Source organism: Terrapene carolina, unplaced genomic scaffold, assembly GCF_002925995.2.
Source record: "Terrapene carolina triunguis isolate 2854851 unplaced genomic scaffold, T_m_triunguis-2.0 Scaffold211, whole genome shotgun sequence".
NCBI classification, from domain to species: domain Eukaryota; kingdom Metazoa; phylum Chordata; order Testudines; family Emydidae; genus Terrapene; species Terrapene triunguis.
Genome location: NW_020664562.1, coordinates 13,363,779 through 13,379,247, shown reverse-complemented (window position 1 = coordinate 13,379,247; position 15,469 = coordinate 13,363,779).

Sequence of the window (15,469 nt, the reverse complement as noted above, 5' to 3'; positions counted from 1 at the left end):
CTAGAAATTGCAATAACTTTTTTGCCATAGTTTTTGCAACCTATGTATATCATTATATTAAAGATAAATAGGCTTGGCAGAATTTTGATTTTTATTATTTTATAATTTCAACAGATGTTTTTAAAGCATTTTTTATTTTTATGAATTTAAATTTTCACAATTATTGGAAATTATGGAGGGATCAGACAATTATTTAATGATACTAAATGTTGAGATTAAAAAAGTTAAAGTTTTATAAATTGTTAAAACACAAATTGTCAACGTAATATGTCAAAATATACAAAATATCCTTAAATCAACAAATCATGCCTGTTTTTACTATTCATTCACTTGTCCATTTGTAAAAAGACTAATTCAAAAGTGTAAATCACTGGATTTTGACTCTAAGAGGTTCTCAAGCAGAACTTGATATGCCTATCTGTAAATTTTGGTTATTATTGATGAAAATATTTTTTCATTGGTGTGTGGTGTGAAAATGATATTTACTGACATTATTGATAAAAATCTAATCCTTCCAAGCCTAAAGCTAACCTTGAAAGGAAGCCTTCACATTGAGCCAAGCACAGAAAAATTAGCTCACTATCTCCTTACTAGCCAGGCAGTGTGGGGAGTGGAGAATTCAGTACATAAAATAAGTCTAAACAATCCTCTTAAATTCTTTATAGCTCCAGTAAAGTCAGTGTTTGTTACTGACATCACCGATACCAGAACACGCCTCAGAACACTGAGGTGGCCCATAAGGGCACCAGAAAGACTTGCATGTTTTCCTGCACAGGGCAGAGTTTTCAAAGGTTCTTGTTTATTGTCATCTTCATGAGTGCTTTATATATGAAACAATAAGCATTTTCCTCTGGGCTTTATGGGCTGACGCAGCTGAGCTGTGATGTCCTACAATGGTGCACTCTGGGGTATCAACAGTGAATCCAGAAGTAGTAGGAGTAATAAATTGCCTCCTTCCGAAAGGTTATTTCTGGGTTGATTTTTTTTTTTTCCATACGCACCCTGGGCACTCAAAACTTATTTCTGTGTTTGGCTCAGTGTTTAGGTTTTCTTTGCAGGTTGTCGTCTATTCTAAAAACTACATTGAAATCCTTCTGGTCGCCTATTAAATGTGATGGTCCTGTGGATTATACAATATTTGTTTTCTTTGGAAGTATAGTTTGCTAAGAGAAACAGCTATTTCCATTCTAGCTTTCTGTTCCTTCCTATCATATGCACCGATCGTATATAGACTTAAAAAAGAAAGTCCAAATAAGGTTGATGTGCTGGTGCTTTGCAACAGATATGTTACTTGTGATGGGCTGTTGACCCCACACCAGCCCTGAAGGAGTTAAGGTGGCTCAGAAAGGGCTAATTAACCTAGTAGGATACACCTGGGGGAGATTTAGGCTTAATTTATAAGCATTAATTGAAAATGACGCCCATCTCAGCAGGAGAAGGTTGGGACTTGTATAAAGCCAGGAAGTGAGAGCAGAAGGGGCTGCAGCGTAGAGGTCTGCAGTCATTCTCTGGGCCTACTGAGGAGAGAAGGAGGAAACCCGGGGGAAAGAGGGGAACAGAAACCTGGGATCCTGACCTGGAGGGAAGGGCTGATCCACAGGGATGATGGAGGGGAAAGCCTCTGGAGGGTGGAGTAGGAAGAAGCCCAGGGAAACAACTGCAAAGGTTGAGACTTTACCAACCGAGGCTGCTGATTGTAGGGTTCTTGGGCTGGAACCCAGAGTAGTGGGCAAGTCCGGGTTCCTGTCCCAGCCGCTGGGAAAGTGGCACAGTCTTTAATGGGAAGACTGCCTAGAATGGCACCTCGACAGCTAGTCCAGTGAGACTTTGTTACCCTGGTAGGGGAAAACTGTATAGTGACCTGGCTGAAGGGCTGAGTCACAAAGGGGAAGCATTGACTCCTAGAGAACAAGAGGGGCCATAGCGCAAGAGAAGGATGGGGGCATCAGACCAGACAGAGCTAATCCCCAGATGCAGCCACAAAGGAGTTCTCCACCTGTGAGTAAACCCTGGGTACATTGCTATTAAGACCAGTCGCTGCTGACTTAGTGTTCATTTTATGAAAATGACATGTTGGTCCCTTAAGGAGCTTTGGATAACATATGTTATTGCTTCAAGTTCCTTACTTGACAGTGCAGTCTGGAGGTAGCATTTGTACACTTAGTAGTAGAAGTAGTTTATATCTTCTGTGTAGATATGCTGTTTGGAGATAATGTTTCCATTATCTCCGTTTATTCTGATAGAATGTACTTCTTGTCGGACCAAGTCCACCTTATGCAGGGTGTCAAAGGGCCTAATACCTGAGAAACTATAAGCTTCCATTTTTGTAGGTGAGAAAAAGCATCTGCACAGGATGACTCAGCATCCTCTGTGGGCTCCAGATGGACACAGAGAAACATGAAATAGAAGAGTGTGTGTATTGCCTCCAAATGAGGGTGTAGCTGCTGGGTCTTCACATGATGTGGATCCAGATCCATGTGAAGTAGGTGGGAAGCAGCTTGCCGCCTTCATTGCTCCCTCCACCTCTGTCTCCAAGAATAACTGGAAATGGAATGGTTGTGTGGGTGCCCTGCCACTACAACATGTGCCAAGGCTGTGATTTTGTTCCAGGGAGGCGGTGTGGTCCTATGTGCAGAATATGAAACCAGGAGACCTTGGTAGTATTCCCTATTCTGCCATTGGCTGACTCACTGTGTGACTTTAGCCAAGGCACTTAACTTTTATTTGCCTTAGGTGCTCCAGCTGTAAAATGGGAATAATGACATGTACCCAGCTTTGTACAGTACTTGGAGATCTACAGGTGAAAGGTGCTACATAAGAATTATTATTATTTCTACATTCCCATGGTGGAGCAGTTGATTTTTGTGTGAACAAAGTCCTTTTCATTAGGCCTTTTCTCATCTTTTCAAAATGGGGTTCATGATTCATTTGCCTCACATTTTCAGGTGAGGAGCGGAATCATTCTCTCTTCTGGTTACATTATGAGAGATCTCTGTGCATGGTTTTTCTTACTAAAATTTGTGATTTTTCAAATGGGCCTAATTCATCCCTTATGTGCAATAATGTTTTTACTTTGTTTGATTGATTTATGCTTCTGAAGGAAGCAGCCCAACAGGAATATATGGAATGCTCTATGCCAAAAATAATAAAAAAATATTCATGTATTTAAAGGAAGAACCCCCACCCCCCAACAATAAACAAATTCAAATCCAGACCCACATTTGCCAGTAAATTATTAGGATGTTATGTAACAGCAGTTTAATACAGAGTAACTTACTGTAGCTCAGTAGAGGTACACTGCATCCTGTGGGCATACAATAGATTGTTTCCTTGAGAAATATCATTATTAATGTGTCATTCTAAAGGACGTCCTCTTACAGGTTATGCCAAACCCAGTTGGAGATGTCAATGTAGGGAATCTTACGAGTAGCACACACAGCAGTAACAGGTTGGTATGCACATTTCCCCCACTCTTTTTGTCCTACCTCATCACCTCAAGAGTCAGCGTTCATCCAGAGGTTCCCTATAAAAGCCCCCCTGCAAATTAGATGGCTATATTTTAAAAATGAAAAACAGGGACACCTCTATAGCAATAGACTCATAGATTTTATGGCCAGGGACCATCAGGATTATCTAGTCTGACCTCCTGCACATTGCAGGCCACAGAACCTCACCCACCCACTCCTGTAATAGACCCCTAACCTCTGGCTGAGTTACTGAAGGACTCAAATCATGATTTAAAGACTTCAAGTTACAGAGATTCAACCAGTTACATTAGTTTAAACTTGCAAGAGACCCATGTCCCATGCTGCAAAGGAAGGCCAAAACCTCCCAGAGTCCCTGCCAATCTGACTTTGGGGACAATTCCTTCCTGATCTCAAATATGGTGATCAGTTGGACCCAGAGCATGTTGGCAAGACCCACCAGGCAGATAACTAGGAAAGAACTCACTGTAGTAACTCAGAGCTCTCCCCATCCAGTGTCCCATCTCCAGCTACTGGGGATATTTACTACGAGCAAGTTGCCAATGGACCACATGCCATTGTAACCATCTGATAGTTAGAAACATCTGTCTAATTTCAAGCATAAACTTTATATCTATTGGCCTATAACTTAAATAACTCCTCCTCCTTCCTGGTATTTATCCCTCTGATGTATTCATACAGAGCAATCATATCTCTCTCTTCAGCCTTTGTTTGGTTAGGTTAAACAAGCCAAGCTTCTTGAGTCTCCTCTCATAAGTTAGGTTTTCCATTCCTCTGATTATCCTAGTAGCCTTTCTCTGCACTTGTTCCAGTTTGAATTAATCTTTCTTAAACATGAGAGACCAGAACTGCACACAGTATTCCAGATGAGGTCTGACCAGTGCCTTGCATAATGGTAATAACACTTTCTTATCTCTACTGGAAATACTTCACCTGATCCATCCTAGGATTGTGTTAGCCTTTTTCACAGCCACATCACATTTGCAGCTCATAGTCATCCTGTGATCAACCAATACACCCAGGTCTTTCTCTTCTGTTGCTTCCAATTGATACGTCCCTAGCCTATAGCAAAAAATCTAGTTATTAGTCCCTAAGTGCATGACATTGCACTTTGCATTATTAAATTACATCCTATTTTTATTACACCAATATTCAAGGTTATCCAGATCTTCTTGTATGATATTCTTAGCCTTCTTCTTACTGGTAGTACCTCCAAACTTTGTCAGCTGCAAATTTTATTAGCACACTTAAACTTTTTGTGTAAAGCTCATTAATGAAAATGTTTAATAAGATTGGTCCCAAGACCAGTCCCTGTGGAACTCCACTAGTAACCTTCCTTTAGCCTGATAGGTCACCTTTTAGTAGGACCCATTGTCATCTCCCCATTAACCAGTTCCTTATCCACCTTTCAATTATCATATTAATCCCCATCTTCTCCAATTTAATTAATAATTTCCCATGTCAAAGTGTATCAAATGCCTTACTGAAATCCAGGTAGATTAGATCTACTGCATTTCCTTTGTTTAAAAAATCAGTTATCTTCTCAAAGAAAGAGGTCAGGTTGGTCTAGCATGATCTACCTTTTGTAAAACTGTGTTGTATTTTATCCCAGTTACCATTTAGCTCTATGTCCTTAATTACTTTCTTTCAAAAATTGTTCCAAGACCTTACATACAATAGAGGTCAAACTAATAGGCCTTTAGTTTTCTGGATCACTTTTTCCCCTGTTCTTAAAAATAGGTACTATGTTAGCAATTCTTTCTGGTATGTAGAATACAAAAGTGCTTTGCCTTCTGGCTGCTCTGCCTGGGTTGGAAAAGTTTTTACTAGAACAGAACAAAGAGAGGGTGAGCCTGGCTTCTTCTCCCCACTTCCATGTATTCCTTTCCCCCTTTCTTTTTATGGTTCTGGTGATCATAGAGAGGAGACGAGTGAGAGACAGAGGGGATCATTGCCAGCTATCCATTCCCTCCTATGCCAACTCCTCCAAGTGGTCAGTGCAGAAGTGGTTGGCACAGAACGCTTGCTTTCTGCATCATGAGTGATACAGGGGTGTATACAACATGTTATGTTTCTGTAGTGATATGGCTTCAACAAACATTCTGCAGTTTTAAAAACTGCAAATGTTTTGAATGAAAAGTTGCTGGAACAGTGTAATAGATATAAGAAAAAAAAAATAGACCATCGTACTAAATCTGGAACCTATGTTCTCCTCCAGAAACAGCAATAACAGTGGTAGTAAAAGTGGGTCCACCAGGAAAAGGCTAGGTACTCCAGGCACCCCACAACCCCTAGAGGAGCAGACCCTGCTACCCTGGCACACTTACTCCCAGCAGCTTCACCTCCCCTACTGATACTGACCCACACGGCTCAGCACCAGACTCTTCTGATGGCCTTAAAGGCCCAAACGACTACTGGAAGCCACAGGTTTCACTGGCAGTTGTAGTCTAAATGACACAACAATGTAATTTATTCTCTCCAATATAATGGTTGGAGGCAGGAGGCATAAGTGTATTGCTCATTCTCAGTGGTCAAAGTTCAATTCTGGTTACTGAATGTTTCATCAGAAGTTTTTCTAATCTACCTTTTAACGGGGAGCATCTGGGGAAGCTGGGGAAGTACTGTTAACCCACCAACTTGTTAAATCATGAAGCACTAACTACCTCCTGCCTTTACACCTCCTTTCCCTCCCTTTCCTCCTTTCTTTGCCAGCCCTTTGTCTCCATCTCTTCTTCCTACCTCCCTTCACTCTCACTTTCTTCCCTCAAATGCTCTTCTTGCCCCCCTTCCTGTTGCCTCAGAACTAGTCATTTACCTGTTCTGGTAGATTAAAGGGCCATCCAATGGTACTGACTTTGTACAGAGATTGAGCTCAGCTGCAAAGGGTCTTCCAAAAGTAGTTGTTGTTTGTTAATACAGTATTGAGCTGAGGGTGCCTAGCACCAGCAGACTTGTGCCCTCATCTTTCAGACATAGTCACTGGCCCAAAATAACTTCCATTCTCCTGAACAGAACTGTAATCAGACCACAAAGACACAGTCAGAGATCATAGAAACCTTTGGCCTACTGAAAATCATGATACTGGAGAGAGATGTGTAAGCAGAGTCAGAATGAGCTCTCCCCTGACATCTGGTGGTGAGCTGTGGAAAAGGAATTCAGAGGCTGATCTTGTTTGCATGGGCACACCCACCCTGCCTAGCATGATGGGACTGCTTGCCCAAATGGTCACTTTGGCTGCTGTGGGATCCCCAGTCTCTTTGTTATTGGGGCAGGAGTAATAAAGGGTTGTTATCCTGGTTACGTGAATCAAGGATGGTAGAACTGTACCTGGCATTTTATGACGGAGGGACTCGCCCTCAACTAAGTAGCACTCACTAGGCATGGGTTCCAAAACCCAGTGAATTGAGAGAGGCTGGTGGCAGGTATTTGTACCTGGCAGTGTGGGCCCCTTCTGAGGGCCCTAAACACCACTTTTACCCCCTCCTTTCTCCACTGTGCAATAACAGAGCTAATTTTGACTCCACTAGGAGTCTTTTTACATGCTCCAGAGCTGAAATCATTGGTACCTAGGTCTAAGCATTAGACCTACTTTGGGCTAATAGTGCACCAGCACTGAGGCTCCCCTACTACCAGCTAAAATCACTGAGAGCTGAGGTCACTAAAGAGCTGAAATCACTGAGGGCTGTGTTAAGTAAGGGGGAGGGGGCTTGAAGACAAGTTGGTGAGTGGCTAGCAGGACGGCTAGTGGAGAGGAGTGGATAGCAGGGTAGCTGGTGGAGAGGTGCAGCTGGTGGTGAAGACTGCAGCAGAACCCCAGGGAGAGGTGTGGCAATCGGCTGTCAGCCCGAGCAGCGGAGCATGTAATATGTCCCCCATGCCTCCCCCCCCCCCACTTCCACCCAGGCTGGGAGGGAAACTCTGCAGAGGAACTTTTGAACTCTGGGGGCTGCACTGACCAAGGTCAGAAACTGTGGGTGGGGTGACTGTTGAGTTGCTGGACTTAACACCCTGAGGGGAAAAGGACATTGCCAAACTTACTTGAGGGTGGGTCTTTTGCTCATGGTTTGTGTTATGAATCCTGTTTGTGGTGTTTCCCCAACATAATGCCGCATTGTTTCCCTCCTTTATTAAAATACTTTTGCTACACTCAGACTCCGTGCTTGCGAGAGGGGAAGTATTGCCTCTTAGAGGTGCCCAGGGGGGTGGTATGTAATTGTCCCAGGTCACTGGGTGGGGGCTCGAGACGGTTTTGCATCGTGTTATTGAAATGGAACCCCTAGAAACTGAACCCAGCCCTTGTTGCTGCCAACTCTGACGGGCAGAAGGGTTACAGATGCTTTTCTAACATGTACCAGAGAAAGTGTGTGAGGTCTTTGCAGTAACCTGTGTGTTACATAAAGTGACCTGTAAACAAGCAAAGGATACAGGATCACCAGGAAGGAAGGCCAAGAAGAGGCTGGAGCTGTTGAGAAGCAGCTTTGCCAATAGATGTAGAGACTGTTTTCTGGTTTCAGAGAAATGTTTGCATACAGTGCAAACATATGTGGCCTTAGAAACATCATGCTACTGCCCCTGTGTCTGTAACTTCACTCCTGAAAATAACGAAAGGTTTTGATGGAGTAAAATCACCTAGGGGACACCTATGTAGTCCGCATGGGCAGTGGAATGCAGTTTGTTTTTTACAAGAGGAACTCCTTTAAAGTGACTTATTTATATAATTGTTAGCCATGTTACCAGGTAGGCCCTGGCAATCTGTGTTACTGTCTTCATCCACTAAGGTGATATAGCATTTGATTTGCCTAATCCAATATTGGAAAAGTTGCAACATAGGTGAAGCAAAAGAAAGCAGTTAACTGCAGAAGAAGGGAGGAGAGAACAACCCCTCTCCTCCCCGCCAATCTCTCAATACCCAGACCACCCCTCTTCCCCCAACCAAACAAAAAAATACAAAGTTTTCCAAGCTTTTGCTTGGGACAGTTCTTTTTTTCGAAACTGGCTCATACCTTTCTAATTGGCTCTGTGTAGATGAGCTCTGCAAATCTGTTACTGGCAATTTAACATGTAGTCCACTCTATGGGCTGCCCCACTCCTGCAGAACAAGGGTTGAAAGCAGCCCTGGAGAGGGCTGTGGCTGGAAAAAAGTGTTAAAAGTAGCCAAGCTAGGCTGAGAGGGGAAGCAGCCACAGCTGTGGCCAGCTCAAGCTGGGCCCAGCTGGCCCTTATAAGCGGGCTGGGAGCCAGGAGCTGGAGGAGTCTCTCTCTAGCTGTGGAGAGAGAAGGGCCTGGCTGCCTGGGAGCTCAGGGTACTAGGAGTAGAGCAGAGCAGGGCTGGGGAAAGGCAAGAGGAGCTGGGGAGCTCCAGCCTGGCAACTCCCTAGGCTGCAGGCCATGCCAAAGGCCAAAGCAGGTACGGAGGGTTGCAGAGGCGCAGCCTGGGGTTAGGCAGAGGCAGCTGGTCTGACCCCCTTGCCAATGATAAGTGGCCATGACAGACTGCAGTTTGCCCCAGTGAGTGGGAGCTAGATGACGGCTGGCAGTAGCCACTGAGGCAAGGTGGGTTTAGAGAGTTGGGGGTTCCCCTGAGAGGGGAGACCCAGAGTGTGGGGGTACTGCTGGGGCAGAACCCTGAGGTAAAGGGCACTGGGGTCCAGGAGGGATACGGGGGCCTGAGGCAGGTGAGCCGCCGGCCAGCAGAGGGCGCTCTGAGCTGGAAGAGAGCTAATTCCCAGAGCAACCAGCAGGAGGCGCCGTGCCAGTGAGTCGTTGCTTCCCTACAGGGCTATATTCTATTATACTGCCATGAAGATGAAAAGATAGCTAATTAATTTGTATTTCATTAAGGTTATTCTTAAATTGCAAGCATAAAGGAGGGACTAGTGATTGTGTACTATATGGGTGTGAATTATATTTTGATGGTTCCACACATCTTCACTAAATTTTGTATGTGCGCTGTAACCAGGGGGAACAAACAGAGGTTTTAAACTTAGTCATCTCTTTTCCAAGATGAAAAGTCCCAGTCTTATTAATCTCACCTCATATGGCAGCAGTTCCATACCCCTAATCATTTTTGTTGCCCTTTTCTGAACCTTTTCCTATTCCAATATATCTTTTTGGAGCTGGGGAAACCACATCTGCACGCAGTGTTCAAGATGTGGGCATACCATGGATTTATATAGCGGCAGTATGATATTTTCTGTTTTATTATCTATCCCTTTCCCAACATTCTGTTCACTTTTTTGACTGCCACTGCACATTGGATGTTTTCAGAGAACTATCCACAATGACTCCATGATCTCTTTCTTGAGTGGTAACAGCTGATTTAGACCCAATCATTTTATATGTATAGTTGGATTATGTTTTCAGAATTATTGAAATTCAATGGGATTTGGGAACCATGGACCAGTGAATGCTGGACATGTGGAAGAAGGGTTTAAAAACAATCTGTGATGCAGGGCATGAGAAGGGTCACTGTGGCATTCTGTCAGCTGATCATTAAGTAAGGGATATTTTTGTGGCTCCGCCTGACCTAATATAATCCAATCACACTGGAATTCCAGCAGTGAGACCAGGGAAATGCAGCATGGCCCCCTGGATAGGGCACTGGAATGGATGTCAGAGCTGGATTCTGTTCCTGCTTCTGCCACTCACGTGCTGTACGATTTTGGGAAAATCAGTTTCCTATTTTATAAAGTGGGCATAATGATGGCCTACTTTTGTGAGGTGCGTTAAGCTTCTCAGATCAGAAAACACTATAGGCCAGTTTGTGGCTTATCTTCTGCGCCAGCACAAAGAAGTAAGGGAGCTAGGTGCCCTGCCTCACACAAGTGGATGTGGGGTGTAGAAGGGATGGCTGTGCCAGTGCATTGGGGAGTGTATACTGCAGTGGAGCTGGCACTGTTTACTCCCTCTTCCGAGTAGCCTGTTGTGAGAGGCAATGCATTGTTGGAGAAGGAGGGAAGACACTGAGTTGAGGAGTCACAGAACCCTCCTGGGCTGTTTCTGCTCCAACAATGTGTTATCCCTCACAACAGTCTAGACTGCAATCTGATAATCTCACCCTGAATTAGCACTAAGTATTAATAGTTATTTTTATAACAAAAGAATGAAAGGAAAAATAACCCAAACCCATATGCTATGAACGTGTGAAAACACGGCTGACTGTAAAAGGAATAGAATATGACATCAAAGTGAAGAGCTCTGGCAAACTGTCAGAACTGTTCCTTGAGCAGATGGAGGTGTCTTTGCTCATTTATGCTGTAAAGATTTTTTTTTGTGGGGGAGGGGTGAATTGGGCAGAGAAATGTGAAGGGGATTCTAGGGAACCTCCACATTTATCAGGTGGCACTAGCAATCTCCTGTCCAGAGGGAACGCTTATTTTATTTCTGAAACTTAAAAAAACCCTCATAGTGTAAATAAATTGAAAAAAATACAAAACTTATCTTGATCTTTCTAGTCGTTGCTATGTTTTTGAGTAATATATTGTCTAAGCTATGGCACTGCTGTGATGTATTAAACTAATATATCATAAGAATGCCATAGCTTTAATGATGTATTCATGTAATACATCATTAAGGCGCCATTGCTCTTGCAACGTATTATTCCAGATATTACCAACTGCTTGGGTCAATGCACAGGGATCTATGTATGTGGGACAGGAAGTCTAAGTCCTAAAATACAATAGAACTTAATGAAAATGCTTCACATTCAAAAACAATTTAACAGGATTTGGAACCACATGGCTTGTGCAGGAATGGTTGAGTTGAATAGGAACTTAAGGACCAAAACGGAGGTTTGAGTGGCAAAATTTATGTTTGAAACATACATATGACATTTAGGAAGACAGAGCCTGATCCTACTCCTGTTAAAGTCAATGGCAAAATTCCCATTGACTTTAAAGGTGAAGGATCAAACCAGTAGTCTCTAGGGATGGGCAAATGGATTTGGAATATCTATGAACCTACCTGAACACTTCTTCAGAACTTGAATTAAACCTGCATAAGTGAAGTAATTTTTTGAAATTTTTGTATAGACTTTTTACAGGACACAGTTCTGCACTTCACTCTGTACACATAGGCCCCATTGACCTCAATGGGAGTTTCATGGGTGTGTCTGAGAGCAGAATATTTCCCTCACTTTTTACTTATTTTTTCCCTGCTTCTGCAGTTACTGGTTTCAGCTGGATGCAGAAGTGAAAGTACTACCATATGGGAGAGAGGTTCTTGCCATCACAGCCTGACTGACGTTGGTAAGTAGGAAGTGTCTTTCAAGACAGTATGATCTCATAAAATTTCCAGCTTTTGCATAAGTTTCTGAGATGGGTTCAAGGTATCTGAACCAAACCATTAATATACCTGAGGTCCAGCCCAATTTAATATTCTCCTCAGCAAGTCCTGGAAGTTAGATACACATGGAAATGAATGTACTCAACAGCATCTGAAATGCTTAAAAAACTCACCTAATTATGTGATAACTACAAACTTGACAGTAGCACATAATAAAATGTATTAATATAGTGATGTAAAATCTTACTCTGGTTTTAAAAAAAAAAAGTTTTTCCACCAACAAAATATTTTTCTGTAAGTGTGAAATTTGCAGCCATCTTTGTTACTCTTCTATGAAAGAAATAAAATTTATTTCTGTGGTATTGTTATGGGCTGTACAGACTCCATTCTCTCCAAGCCTCTAAAAGGTTTACAGGAGGCCTCCTCAGCGGGGGCTGATTGGTGACTCTGCAACACCTTGGGAGACCAAAAGCCTGCAGGTCAGAAAGGAGGGGTGGCTGCCAGGGAGGGTGAGGAACCACTGAGAGCAGGGGCCTTCAGCAGCCGACTGGTCGGAAGCCTCCCAGGTCGTTTGACCTACATAGGAAGAGGATCACAGAATGTGAGCCTGGGAAACAGTCTACAAGAGAGGCACAGTGGGCAACAATAAGAGATGAGGCGGGAGGGGAAACTGCTTTATACAGGATCTCTAGATTCAGGGGCTGCAGAGCACGATTTAAAGTGGAAAGCCCATAGATTTGCCTTTGATCCTTCTCTTCCCTTCTCATATGCCCTCTCCCCCAGCAGACTGACCCCCTGGTTCATGAGCCCCTAAACCCACTGCCTCCAAATTCCATTCTTATATAGGTTTTTATACTACGCACATCACCGTAGTAGCCAGGTGCCTTCCAGTAGTACATTAAGCAACATGACTACACATCTGTCACATGTTTGTTCTCTCATCATCTCCCCAGAAGAAGCAGCATGTGCAGTGGAGTGTCCTGTTTTGCTATGTTTTTTTTTTTTTTTTTAAATGTACCTGTTTGCTATGGATTTATATTAGAGAAGGCAAGGTCAAAGGAATGTGCCTTGAATTTGGAGAAAAAACAAGTAAGGTTTGTGATAGTCCTTAATTCCTGGGGGACCTCACTCTACAGTCTGGAACCATCCCCTGGAGAAGATTGTTTGTCCTGCACAGACCAGCTTTACTTCTATTGTTGAGATTTCCATTGTGCCAGAGGAGCATAGTTGTTGAACACTGTCTTTGTTCCGGAGCGTTGAATGGTCTTTAGGTATGCTGGGCCTAGGACATGGAGCACTTTGAAGATAAAGACTGAGATCCTAAACTTGATTCCAAATTGTATGGGAAGCCAACGTAGAGAGCAGAGAACAAGTGTGATGTATTCATGGTAGCCTGTGTTGCTGAGGAGATGTGCTACAGTGTTCTGTACTAGCTGGAGTTTCCCAAGTGCTGAAGGTTTCATGTTCAGGTATATTGCACTGCAGTTATCCAGCTGAGGGGTGACAAAGGCATGAATAAATGAGGCCAAGTCTTCATCTGCTAGGATGGGACAGAGTCTCCCAGCCAACCGGGGATGGTAAAAAGCATTATTCGTAGCTATTGCTGTAGCATCAGTGAGGAATCCAAGAGTACTCCTGGACTACAGACTGCATTGACCAATTGTGGATGTGAACCTTCAACCAAAGGAGACTGCACCATGGTTGCAAATTGCTCTGCCCAATCGTGTCACCTCTGTTTTACTTGGGTTCACCTTCAGCCAGCTGTCCTAAACCCATGAGCTTATCTCATCCTAGCACTGGACCATCTTGATGGTGGTGATTGTGTTGTATGTGATGAAGGATAAGTAGAGCTGTGTGTCATTTGCATATTGCTGGCCCTTTAGTCTATATCATCTAACCACTCCACCTAGTGGTTGCATGTAGATATTGAAAAGGATCAGAGAGAGAATTGATCCTTGTGGAACCCCACAAGTGAGGGATCTAGTGGTAAAGTTTCAGTTTCTCGTCACCTCTCCTTGTGTGCATCGCTCTAGGAAGGACTCAAACCATGTTGGCACTTTACCTTGGGCTCCTTCTTCCGCTCAGGCGATACAGCAGTATCTCCTGGTCAATGGTATCCATTCTCTCTGAGGACATCTGCTCTCTGCCCATTGACAGGGGGAGGTTATCCATCAATATCACTAAAGAGGTTTCAGTTCTGTACCTAACTGCAGATTGTGCCAGGTCTAGAATGTTGGCTTCTGTTAGGTGAGCTTGTTAATAGGCCTTTGGCTAGATCTGCTATGAGCTTGCTCAGAAATAACAGGTTTGACACTGGCCAATAGTTGGCTAGGACTGTAGTATCCAGGGTGAGTTTCTTCCGTGTTGGCTGGATGATAGTGTGTTTGAAGGAGAAAGGGAATATTCCTTCTCTGAATGAAGCATTGGCTATTTTAGTGAGGAGTAAGTAGCATTACGACCTAGTACATGGGGTTGCAACACCACTCAACTCTGGCCCAGAAAAAAAAATGGTGGGCACTATGGCCCAAGTGGTTCCCTTCCTCCAGCTCTGTGGCCTATGGGATTGAAACCCAGAGGAGTGGGTGTGTCTGGGTTCCCCTACCAACTCCAGCAAAGGAGCTATTAAAGCCTGCTGAGCAAAGAGGTCTGAACCCCAACATGGAGATACTAGGGATACCGGCCTGTTGACTCACTAGACTCTTTACTGCCCTGAGAGGGGAGAAACTATTAACAATCCTGGTGGAGGGCTGGAGTTACTTTGAGGACCTACCAGACAAGTGGCCGATCTGTGATTGGTTGAACAAAAGGGAAACTGAGGCAGTATTGACATAACAGCTGCTCGACTGCAGAGGGTGCCACTGGCTGAAAGTAGCCCCAGACCAGCATATATCATAGAGACAAAAGCAAAGTACAATTCCATGCAACATTTGAGAGGGACTCACAAGAAAATCTACAGGGAATAAGCAATAACATTTTCATTACAAATCACTGTATTTCCTTCATTGAGGGACTTATGAACCTACTAGAATCATTTCTCTTTTCTGTTGTTGCCACTGTAATATCTGCAAGAAGATCTCACACCTTTTAGTCAATTTCTTACATCATATTACCCTCACCTCTAGATGGTATTGGTAATGTACTTTGGTGAGTACCCATTTTGCAGATCATCTACCCTCTTTAACCCCCAACCCAAAATGTATGGAATTGATGCTATTACAAATTCATAAGTACTAGGACTTCACAATTGTCTCTTTGCAGCATGGTCACTTAGCACTTAACAACAGCTGCAGGGTTAGAACTTAGACACTCCTACTCCTAGGAGCTAAAGACAAATCCCGTTGTTTGTGAGCAGTGAAAGGTCTATGATATAAAGTTGAGAAGTTCTGCTTCTAAGTAGTAGAAAACCTGTATGTATACTAGCTGGTTTATTCATACCAATATACCCCATAGGCTGTATTCTGATACCACTCCATCTACAGTCTTTGCTTTTGTTTGTGCACTCTTTGTATTGTATCATATGATGTCACTGGGTGGTGGTGGTGGAGGATATACTCAGAGTTGTTGGATGAGGTAGTCGCTTGAAAAGTGTCATTTCCCTAGAAGTATCTTGCATATTCCCTGGATTTTCATAAGAAGAGTGAAAAGAGAGCTTAGGTTTTGCAGCTAATAGCCTAGCATATGTTAATTTCATCCTGCAAACA